General features: G+C 31.5%; 1 long non-coding RNA gene across 1 annotated transcript; it reads right to left on the bottom strand.

Moving 5' to 3' along the window:
- Nucleotides 1-930: 930 nt before the first annotated feature.
- LOC131062370 (uncharacterized) lies at nt 931-1,334 on the bottom strand. Its single transcript, XR_009110878.1, has 3 exons — nt 1,291-1,334; nt 1,099-1,191; nt 931-1,012 (listed from the first exon to the last, which is right to left on the bottom strand). It is a non-coding gene; the product is annotated as an uncharacterized LOC131062370 (long non-coding RNA).
- Nucleotides 1,335-12,208: the final 10,874 nt, after the last annotated feature.

The raw sequence follows: 12,208 nt of genomic DNA, 5'->3' as shown, positions 1-12,208 counted from the left end.
TCCAGGGGAAAATTTGCACCGCCTGGATAGCCGTGCTTCCTCAGTCCGTGCCCCTCCGCGTTCGTGTCTGCCCACCTGCGTGAAAGGTGCCCGTGAAAGGACGTCACCTCAAACCACTCGCCACACGTCTTCCGGTCCGGATTTCCCTTTTTCCTGCGGATTCCGGTTCCGTTTTGACACTTATTTAGTAACACAAAAATTTGAAATCTTTTCAAGACCTTATGAGATTTAGTAAGCAACATCATTAATATAGCTGAAATATGGAAGAGCCAAATATTTTTCGTTAGAGAATAAGAATAAGAAGAAGTTTTAACAAATTGGTTATTTTTTAATTTATATATATAAATTTTTTATTCATAATTTATATGCCTAATTTTTAAAATATCTTTATTGTCCATTTTTCAAACATAGATAAATAAAATTCATACCTAGATAATCTTCAAATATAAATACCACCCCTTACAGAATACAATAGATTGAATGATGAGACAATGTTGAATGGGAAGTGGGAGACAACATAAATACACCAAGATGATGAATAGATATAATATAGAAATGAAAATATAAAGCATCATAGAGCTACCACCATGATTGGAAATCAAATCCATTGGAAATGCACATATCATTCATATTAGTTATAGTCACAATATGAGAGAACTCACACTACCAAATTTGTTGTCAAATATAAGCATAGGAGATATATCATTGCAACTTTGTATTATATATATAATAATAAATGTGACCATTGTGGAAGTGAGTAAGTCACTACACATAAATTTCACAAAAGCTTACAAAAGGATGAGCCAATTTTTCACATATACAATAGTAGTCTAACTCAAAAGTACAATATACAAATAATGTCTTTATCTTAATTCCACAATCCACTCCCTCCAAGCTCTAATTTTAAAATAGAGTTAAAGTACTTAATGATTAATACATTGGAGAATAATACACTATAGTGATTAACCAAAAAAGTGTTGATCATGATCCTCCATATGAATATCATCAACACCTGAAAATACATATGAGGACATTATAAGATTAATTTTCAAATTGAAGACTCAAATTTGATTGAAGTTCATTTCATAATTTACTTACCGTTTCCGCTTTGCATTGTGTCCATTATTGTCATCATTTGATTAAGATCAATAGAAAATGGTTGCATGTTTTTTTGAGAGTTTTGTTGGCCATCTAAAGTTGCAATAACATTCACATTAATATATCACGTATAAAATTAATTTATATATTAAAGACTGAAAATTAATGAAGTTCACTTCACAATTTCATTACCATCTCTAGCTTGCATGGCATCAACTATTGTTGTTGTTGTCTTCTTAGGATCAACAGAAATCGGTACCATATATTCTTGATTTTTTTGATGATCTTCTAATGCTGCAATAACAAGCACATTCAACACATCAGCTTAGATAAAATTAATTACAAACTAAAGACACAAAATTGATTGTTTTTATTTAATAATTTTGTGACCATATCTAGTTTGTATTGCATCCATTGTCATTGATGTCTGGTTAAGATCAATAGAAAAGGGCAGCATATGTTGTTGATCTTTTTCTTTATCACCTGAAATTGCATTGAAGTACACATGTAACACATCAACTTAGATAAAATGCTCAAGTATAAAATCACATTACATAATTAATCTAAACAATATTAAAATTCATAATTACCTGCAACAGTTTGTTGAAATGTTTGAGCTGAAATAATACTAAGCATTGATGGTTGATCTCTAGAAATTGTATCTTTTTGTTTAATTAAGTACAAAAAAATGGTTAGAGATAGGAATTGAGTATTTTTCAATAAAAATTAATAAAAATGTTTAATATTGACTAACTTACTATCTACAGCTTGTATTTCATCTGTTAGCATTTGGTTTAGATCAATGGAGAAAGGCAATCGACGTCGTCGAGTACTTTCTTGATCATTCAAACCTATAATAAACATATGTTTAACATATGAAATAAAAATAAGAAGTATTGATATGTGAATTACTCAAATACCTATGAATAAATGTACTCACCTTGCTGCATGATAATATCTCTTTCTTCTTGTATTGCTATGCCTGAGCGATTGGTGACCTTTTTTTTCTTTTGCTTTCTACATCTTGTAGCGGGGAATAGAAAAGTTTCATGCTCCTCAACTCTTTCATTTAAGTTTTCAGATATGGCATTACGTCTTTGATGAATAGAATGACGTTTGTGCATTTTGGTTGGACTAAACCATGGTGATATTCGTCTAATAGACATGTTCTCTGAGCCAGGGATTGATCTAAATTTGGAAGATGAAGCAAGAGATGCATTGATATCTTTTCTAAACCTCTCAACACACTGACTAAAAATGTTTTTTTCATCTTCACTGGTCGGTAAATTTTGGAGCAATATATTTAAATAATCAATGGAACTTTGAAATCCATCATTAGAAGTATTAGATGATATCCAACCATCTGAAATAGAAATAATAGTGATTAAGTCAAAAAATATTTAAAAACAACGCATATTTCATTATAAAATGATGCTTTTAAGAATTACCAGTTCTTTGAGCTTCACCAACGACAACCCCATGCACATCTTGATCTTCTGAGGGTATGCAACCATCTACAATTGAAATAAGAATTAATCAATGATAGGAATCAAAAAATCATTTTATACTTAATTATAAACATCATATCAACATTACCAATGATGTCAATTTCATGACTAGAATTCCCTCTAACTTCATCAATATCATCAACCAGTGGAGTAACCTCATCTACAATTCAATAAGATTAATTTAGTTAGTATTGAAAAAAAATTATAATAATTAAAAATATAAATATTAAACTTAAATATGAAATGACACTTACCAACAACCTGGTCTTGCTCATTTGGTTTGTTTCTCTTTAGAATATCTAAGACCTTCAACACATGTTTGCATGTGTTTCCTCTCTTTGCCCAATCACAATCACACACATGCAAATTTGGTTCAAATTTCCTAACAAAATACCATTTTGTTGGAATTGTTTGGCTTCTTATCCTATATGTGTTAGGGAGGAGATCATATAGAAAACAATCTACATCTGCTATATTTTTTGATCTCTCTAGAGCAGTTATGTAATATCTTTCCTTTTTGAAGTTTGTGAGGAATCCAGATAACTGCAAATATCTTTTATTTTTGTAGAATGGTTCTACTCTATGAAGAAGTGTATGAATAAGCCAATCCATTCTCCTTGTGCATTTCTTAGAACGATCACTTAAATAGTGACTCTTAATGTGGGAGTGGTATGACTCTATAGAAGCATTGGTTTCTTGATTTGCATGAGAGAAGTTTCGAAAATGTTTTGCCCACATTGCTATACAAACAAACATAATGAAGTCTTAGCATATACAAAAAACAACTTAAATTATGAAAATGTATACAAACAATAATTGATAACTTGATTATCTTACCAATAGGACTCTCATCATGACACCAAGTATTTTGAAAGTAATCAATAAATTTCTTCTCTTCTTTGAATTCCTCCATAAAATTTTTGATCGATTGAGTAGTGATGCCTTGATCATCACTTATTTCATACATTATCTCACCCAATCTATCAAATATATGTGTTGCAACATCCTTATTACTAACATACCTGGATTACATAATAGAAGATCAAATTATGAAGTTGACGCGTGTAATTTACCATATGTTTTAATTAAAGATTGACTTACCTATACACATTCTTCAACCATGCCCTACGTACATGCCAAATGCATAACAATACTTGACAATCAAAGGATAACCTACAAGTTACATCATCAAAGTTTATAAGTTGGATTTTAACAAAATTAATTGTTAAATTGAAACTAGTTAATGTTGAAAATTAGGGAATATAAATTTTGATAAACTAAATATTAAGAAATTACAATCTCATAAACATAAACTAAGACTAATAAAACCTGATTGCTTCAATCTTTGCACTAGCATCATCTGTCATGAATGCATTGACATGCCAATCTTCTTTATCTTGTTTCCCTCTCTTGTAAACCTCCATCAACCATTCATTTATATCTTCAACTTTATTTCTTGAAGATATGGCCCATGCAACAGGCACACCAGCCTCTTGTTCATCAAATACGAGCAAGGAATATAATTGATACTACACATGAATAAACCATTGATAAGTAATTTTTTAGATAAAATAGACCACTAACTAAATTAAGATCCACAAATACAATTAATATGGTTCTACTTACCCCATATTTGTTTGTTGAAAATGTGGAATCCATTGCAATAATTGAGTTATGTGAATGTTTCACCATCATCTCCCGCATCCATGGTGTTTGAATGCCTATGATAAATGGAACATTTTCCTCATTGTTTGGTGTTTTATAGTAGAAGAAGTTATCTTTCTCCTCTTCATGCCACAAACATACACTTTTTGCATCATTTTCATTTTTTTGTGATCGAAGAGAGCGTACTCTTTTCCATGCATTCAATACATCCTTCCTCAACAAGCATGTGTCCCTCTTATTCATCAACTTTGTCAAACCACGATCCAAATAGTGTTGTTCACATATTGTGTCAATTGACACACCCATCAACAATAAGGATTCAATATATGATTTGCATTCATTTGATAATCTTGGTGCAACACTACTTCTTGGATCACCAGAAGGGTCATCCTTTCCATGACAAAATTCACCATTAGCATCTTGATGGCTAAACTCATTATATGTGATGATTGCAACATTTGGTCTACCATACATAACCTTAACATAAAACTGGGCTTGACAACCCCTTTTTTGAGTAAACCTTCGTATCCTTTGCATTTTTTCAAGATTGTTTTCAGGTTTATTTCTTCTATCCTCAGGCCCATAAGCACAATGATAACTGTTTATACATGTACAAAATATATATTAATTGATATAATTAATGACAAATATAAAAGGTGATGTGCTTAATTAATTTATTAAATCTAAACAAACCTTAAATACATCTTGGTGGCGTGGTCATTATGTTCTGTCAAATTGTATACTTTATGCTTTTTAATTACAAATTGTGTCTCAGTGTCATCCAATAAACCTTCTCCTTGGACAAAGTGAGAGAGTCTCTCAAAAGGGATAGCAGCACATAAGTCTATATGTCGGTTATTATCATCTCCAATTGGTGTCCATTCAAGGTCTTCACTTGAGAAATTATTTCCCTCGTTGGAGATGTCTTGCACATCTAGCTTGATAAGTGATTCCCATTTATTCTTTCTACCCATTCTGGATAATATTAATATGGTTAGTGGCCCTCTAGCTTGTTCAAATATCTAGTAACAACTACATTGATACCATTTTATTTGTATCAATATCCTCAACAATATATTTTACTAATACCAAAATCATATGAAAACCATCATATCATTAATAAAATAGAATGCCACATCTCATGGTTGAGACACCTAAACCTATATTGGAAATCGGACACCTAAGCTTTAACAAGATAATTTGAATCTAAGAAAACAAAAACATGACCTTTTTATTCTATAATAATGATTCTCTTATATTTTAATTTTTTTGAGTACTTACACTATAAAGGAGACAAAATATAATAAGAAAACATACAAAATAAGACATCAAAATTTTAAAAAAACTAAACTATTATATCCAGTACAAAATTTTGAACATTTAAAAGAGAAGTTATTATGCAAAATTTAATCTAGTTTAACGATTGTTGACAAATATTATACAACAAGAAACACACTCTAGACAAATTTACCTGAATTTTGGTGTGCAATATGAGGAAAAATCTTGGTCCACTACGTGTCCTTTGAACTAGTTTTCAAATGCCTACAAATAATTTAAAAAGTGATTAATTAGTGGTTTGAAATTTGTTCACATTTTCATGCAAACAAATTCTTAAGCATTCATATATATGAAATCCAAATTTGATTAAATCTTAATTATATCCAAAAATAGAAAAGTGTTATGGAAGTGTGAATATAAGTGTGACATTTAGGAAGAGTGAAACATTTTTTGGGTGTGCAAATATTGAGTTTACTTCGATGATGCTCATCACTATCCAAAAGATAAAATGATGGCTTTGAGCTCTTAACTCAAGTATTAAGACATGGTCAAAATTTCACAAAATCGTGATTTACTATTAAGAAGCTTGACAAAATCTACACATATGTACACACACATACATATATATACATATACATACATATATGTATGTATATATATATGTATATATGTATGAATGCATATATATATATATATATATATATATATATATGCGTACATATATATATGTACAGACACACACACACACACATATATATATTTGTACATACATACATAAATACATACATACATACATACATACATACATACATATATGTATATTATATATATATATATATATATATATATATATATATATATATATATATATATATATATATATATATATATATATATATATATATATATATATAGCGTGTGTGTGTGTGATGAAGACCTCAATTTTGTAGAAAAATGTATAAATTTTTTGTCAGTCAAGGTTGAATTAATTAATGAGAATAGAATGAATCTCTTGAAAATTCATAAAGAGTTGCATGCAAATTATACAAATTTTGAAAAATTTATCATGCAATCGATAGACCTTGACCTCTTCTTTAACAATAAACATGGGTTAAAAACTCTAAATGTTATACAAATAACTTGGAAGAAAAAGATGGAATTAGATTTAAGTATTTCCCTAGGTGTGAATGAAAGTATACTAGATATGCATATGTACATCAAAGCAGACTTGAAATCATTGAAAGAGGATCTTTAGAAATTGGATAAAGGTGTCTAACCCACAATGTTTCTTTAAAATTGCTAAGAAGTTGAAGAAGGTTCACCCCACAACTTTCACTAATCATGAGACCTTATTGAAAGACTTTTGGGCCAATTTGCATGAAAATTTTGAAGTCAGGAACAGGTGATATTGTAGATTAATTTCTTATCAATTAAAAGATTTTAGAATAAGAGATGACATTCCATAATATTTCTCAAATAATGGAGATATTTTATATATTGTATATAAGGTAAAAAATATAGTTACTAAATAATTAGACCTTATTAATTCATTTGAAAAGGAAGGAGTGTCATTTAATGATTTGTTTAGAACATACTAGGTATAAGCAACAATACCTAAATAAAACTTAAAATAAAGAGTTATCAAACAAGCGTAAAGAGAAAGACACAAAGATCCATTGAAGTATCTTTATCTTCTATTCCACAAGATTAGAAGATATATATATGTATATGTATATATGTATATATATACATATACATACATATACATATATATATGCATATTTATACATATATACATATACATGTACATACATACATACATACATAGATATGCATTGCACCTACTTGTTAATGAGTGAGGCCAGAATGTGATTTTGAATGGGGAAGAAACTAGTGGCTCACTATTGAAATTCTGATCAATCCCTTCTGTGCCGCCTACACAAAAAAAAATGGTATATTGGTATTGGTATGTAGAACAAGAATTTTTTTGGGAAAAACGTGGCTAACCTGTACACACACAGCGGCTGCATGAGAAAGAAGAAGATTATGCGTCACGATATATTGAAAAAACATACACAGCGAAGGCGAAATGTAGAGAAAGAAGATGAGAAAAATCATTTCGGCGAGTGTTATATTGCAAGCAGGTGGGAGTTTTGCAGTTGTTGGATGCATTTAGTTTCAATGGAAGTGAAATTCAGCGCGGAAAGGAGTCCGTAGTTGCAGCATTTATGATATTTATCACTTGCAGTTCAGTGCTGTCAAAACGCAGTGTCAAAACGGAACCGGAATTGGCAGGAAAAAGGGAAATCCTGACCGGCAGAGGTGTGGCGAGCGGTTTGAGGCGACGTCCTTTCACGGGCACCTTTCACACAGGCGGGCAGACACGAACGCGGAGGGGCACAGACCGAGGAAGCACGGCTATCCAGGCGGTGCAAATTTTCCCCTGGATAGCCAGTGCCATTCTATCCACATTTTCCAGAGAAGTAGAAAAAGGACAAATATGACTTACAGGTTGCCCATAAAGTCACTTACAACTTTATTACGTATCACACGTATCCTGCTTTCAGTGCAACGGGTATTAGATATCAAAATAAAGCGCATAGGATAGTCTTTTCTGGTTTAAAGTATTGACGAAGTCTGAAGAGACCTGTAATCTTTTTGCTAGCTATCGTTGAAAGTTCAAAGTTTAGCTGGGGGGATCAGATTCAGGTAGATGAAAAATCCTTGTCCTTCATTTAATGACAGGCATATAAAGAACATGTACTACTCAATAGCTACACACATTAGCTTCTTGTGGAGTAGGTCTTATGAGAAGAACAGTATTATGCACAAAGGTAAATTAAAATCATGTGAAAACAGTAGTGGCTCTTAGTTATGATAAATAAAAATCCAATGAAAAAAATAGGGGTTCCTATCAATTAAATCTGACTTAATTATTGTTTGAGGAGAGGATCAGATTGTGTTGGGGACAAGTAGTTTTTATTGTATCAATTTTTCACTTTTCTTTATTTTGGTTTATTTTGATTTGATTGTTCTTCATGTAATGACAGGTGTAGAGGTGTAAAAGGAAGGTGTATTACACAAACTATTTTTGTGGAATATTTTGGGGAAAGATAAATTAAAATTATTTAAAAAAAATAAAAGCCTTATTTTTTCCATTCTAAAAAAGAGAGATTAATTTTTTTGAAAATAATAGATGTCTATTTATGAAGATTGAATAGACATATAATAATATTTTGCTACTTTTTGTTTGAGGTTCAAATTTTAGCTGGGAGGATTAGATTTTGGTAGGTGAACAAGTAGCCTTAATTGTTGTGAGTGAGAGACTTGCAACTTTTCACTTTTCTCTTTTTGGGCTCTCTTTGACCTGGTTGTTCTTCATGTAATGACATGTCTGTAGGTGTATAAAAGGAAGGTGTATGACACAAACGACTTTTGTGGAATAGGACTTATGAGAAGAAAAAAATTATGGACAAAGATATATTAGAATTGTGTAAAAAAAAAAGGGCCCTTCTTTTTCAGATTCTAGAAATGATAAGTTAAAATCTTGTGAAAAATTAGGAGTCCCCTCTTTTTAGATTTTAGATATGTGGAACAAGTCGCATGAGAAGAAAATTATTCAAAAAGATAAATTAAATTCTCGTGAGAAAAAATATGAGTCTCTACTTTTGTTACATCCCTCTTTTACTACACTAGATTAATATTTATTTATGTATTTGTGAATGGTTAATCAATAACATTTTATTTACTTCATTTGTGGATGAGTACTTTTATGAATATTGTAAGGAAGTTAAGTAGCAGAGCAACTTCCTACACTAACTTTGAGAGAAGGGTAATGCAAAAAACTTTTACAGATCTTTACAACAGTCACAGAAAATAGAAATAGATATAATAACATTCAAACCATAACAAAGTGATTTACGTGGGGAAAACCCTTTCGGGAGAAAAACCCCACACTCCAAAAGCCGCCCAATACATTATTCTACAATTAAAATAGATTACAATATACTTGCAGAGAAAACTCTTCGTGGGAGTACCACTAATTAGAGATCCAAAGGTAACTCAATAGCCATAAAACTCTTACACACAACCTCTATCTCACGCACCCCATATATAAGAGATACAATACAAGAAACTGTCAAACAGTATTACAAAACAATGCACTAAAACCACCCAATAAGGTGTAGCTGACCTTATATCCCTTCTAGATGCCCTATGACACGTTACAACACACATCAACACGTGTCCCTCCCTTTTACAGCTCATTTATGTGTCTGATACAAATTATATTTCTTATTTTAGGAGTACAAACTTCCAGAGGCCATAACTTGTGAACCATGTGTCCGATTGGCAACACGTTTGAAGTGCCAGAAAGCTTGTGAAGTTCTCTATTGCCTCGTAAAATGCTACACTATTTATGTCCACTTTTCAAGGCATTTAGGGGCCTCTAAAGTCCTCAAAATCAAATTTAAAACTTTCATTAGACCCTTCCAAAATAAAAAAATTAATATCTTCAAAACTAGTTGTGATCTTGCGACGTAACTTTACCGGAATGCTTACCTAGCCAACTAGAAGCTTCGGGGAGAATTTTGCACCATTTTATGCTCAAATGAAAACTTACTATAAATAGTAACCTCATGTAAATGTAAGCTTGAGACACCATTTTCCCAACAAATATGAAAAATTTAATTTAACATTGTTTGCTTCCAAGAATTTGGATAACAAGAAGCTCAGATTGGTGTAACTGGTTTTACATTACCAAGTGAATGCAGGATAGGCGACACCCTTATATATATATATATATATATATATATATATATATAACTTGAATATGGCTCGTGAGTGCCCAATACGAGAGAGACAAAAGGAACTAACAATTAGAGAAATTGCTATTGAATTAAAAAATTTCCTTTGAATTTTAGAGGTACAACTCCCTCTTATAGTGTCATTTGATTCTTTTTAACATAACTTTTTACCAAAAAACAAGAAAGGCAAAACTTTTAACCAGAAAGTTCTAAGGATGGAAAAGGAAATTTAACAAAAACATAATCGGACAAAATACAAAGATTTTATCCAAATATCAGAAGATTTGTACAGATAAGGCATCACTATTTCATTTATTCAAAGGTAAATTTCATAGTAATGATAATATACAGAAATAGTTTTCATCGAAGATGAAAGATAGTCTAAATGCATAGTATTTCAACATAAGAAGAACAATACAATTCATCAACTGTAAAACAATGTTTAGTTCATGAAGCTGCATCCAAATTTCTCATTAAAATGTCTTTTCAAAAATTGTTAAGAGTTTCCCCCAAAACAAGCAAAAGAAAAAAAAAATTCTCTTTTTTTTCCATGTCATCTGACATAAATAGACCACAATTCATAATGGTCTTTCTTTAAAATAGCAGTCTTTGAAAGTTCCAAGAAAAGAACTAAGCAGTTATCAAAAAAAAAAAAAAAAGGCCTATATTAACCTAACTTTTATTGACTTAAACTAACCATGGGTGTAGAGGACAAGAAATATCAATTAGTAGGAGAACTAGCTAGGACTACTAGCTAGTGTTGGGCATCATGCATTTTAGCCTTTTCTTCTTCTTCTTCCAACACAAAGATAATCCTCTATTACTTTGTATAATTCGTTTTACATTTTCAGACCAATGTAGTCAATCCAAAAAGGATATCTTCTTGTGGGTCTTCAACCAATATCGGGTCATGCTGGAGTACGAGAGTGATGTCTTCTCCTAGGAGAACGATTTTGCACCTGTAATGGTTGTGAAAGAGGGTGATGAAGAAATCAAGAGGAAATATATTCTCTCCTCAAGAAAAGGAGTGATAGTTTCACCAAAGATTCTCCTTAACCTTTTCATGCACATTACATTAAAAGAGGGGGGAGAATTCGCTAGATCCAATCTCAATAGGAAGAGATTGAATGCTAAGTGAATTGAAAATGGATCTGGAAAGTAAAAGTAACCCCTCTTTTAGAATGTAAAAGGTTGAATTATGCAATTGAAGATTAAGTGTAAAAGAGACAAATAAATAACTATAACTTGAGATAGGAATGCATGATGAAGTCGTGCACCTAGAATTGGCAGTAAAATGTTGAGACAAAACTCCCCTGCAAATTTGAGTGAAAGTTGTTGGGACCATGTTGAAAGTGCACATGGTCCTCCAAAAAAATCCACATGTCGAAAAGGGTTTTTCCACCTCTAAGAATGGAGTCCAAATCTGCAAATACAACTGCGCACCTACAACCTACACATAGAAAATAGAGGAAAAGGGATTGGGATTGGGGGTTTGCCTTTAGGTCAAACCCCAGTTTTGGAATTAACCAAATGATGTAAAGTAGTACTTGAAAGTAAATGTAAATGAAAGACTAAAATAGAATTCATCTCAAGGGAGGATGCAATTGAAATGTAGATAGAGTTGCTTGCATGGAATTGAATGATGAAAGAGATATCCTCTTTAATGGTTGAATCCTTGACTTGAATGCAACACCTAGCCTTGAAAGGAAACTTGAGAATGCTCAATGCTTGAAAGGAATGATTGAATGATGATAATGCTTGTTCACCTTACTTTCCCTTATGCAAATAGGAAGGGAAAATGCATCTTATATAGCCATCAATTAGGGTTAATTGACTGATTTTTGTCATAGGCCG

The sequence above is a fragment of the Cryptomeria japonica genome, chromosome 7, assembly GCF_030272615.1.
Source record: "Cryptomeria japonica chromosome 7, Sugi_1.0, whole genome shotgun sequence".
Taxonomy (NCBI): Eukaryota; Viridiplantae; Streptophyta; class Pinopsida; order Cupressales; family Cupressaceae; genus Cryptomeria; species Cryptomeria japonica.
Note: the sequence above shows the minus strand (reverse complement) of the source record. Positions and strands in the feature narration are given on the sequence as shown.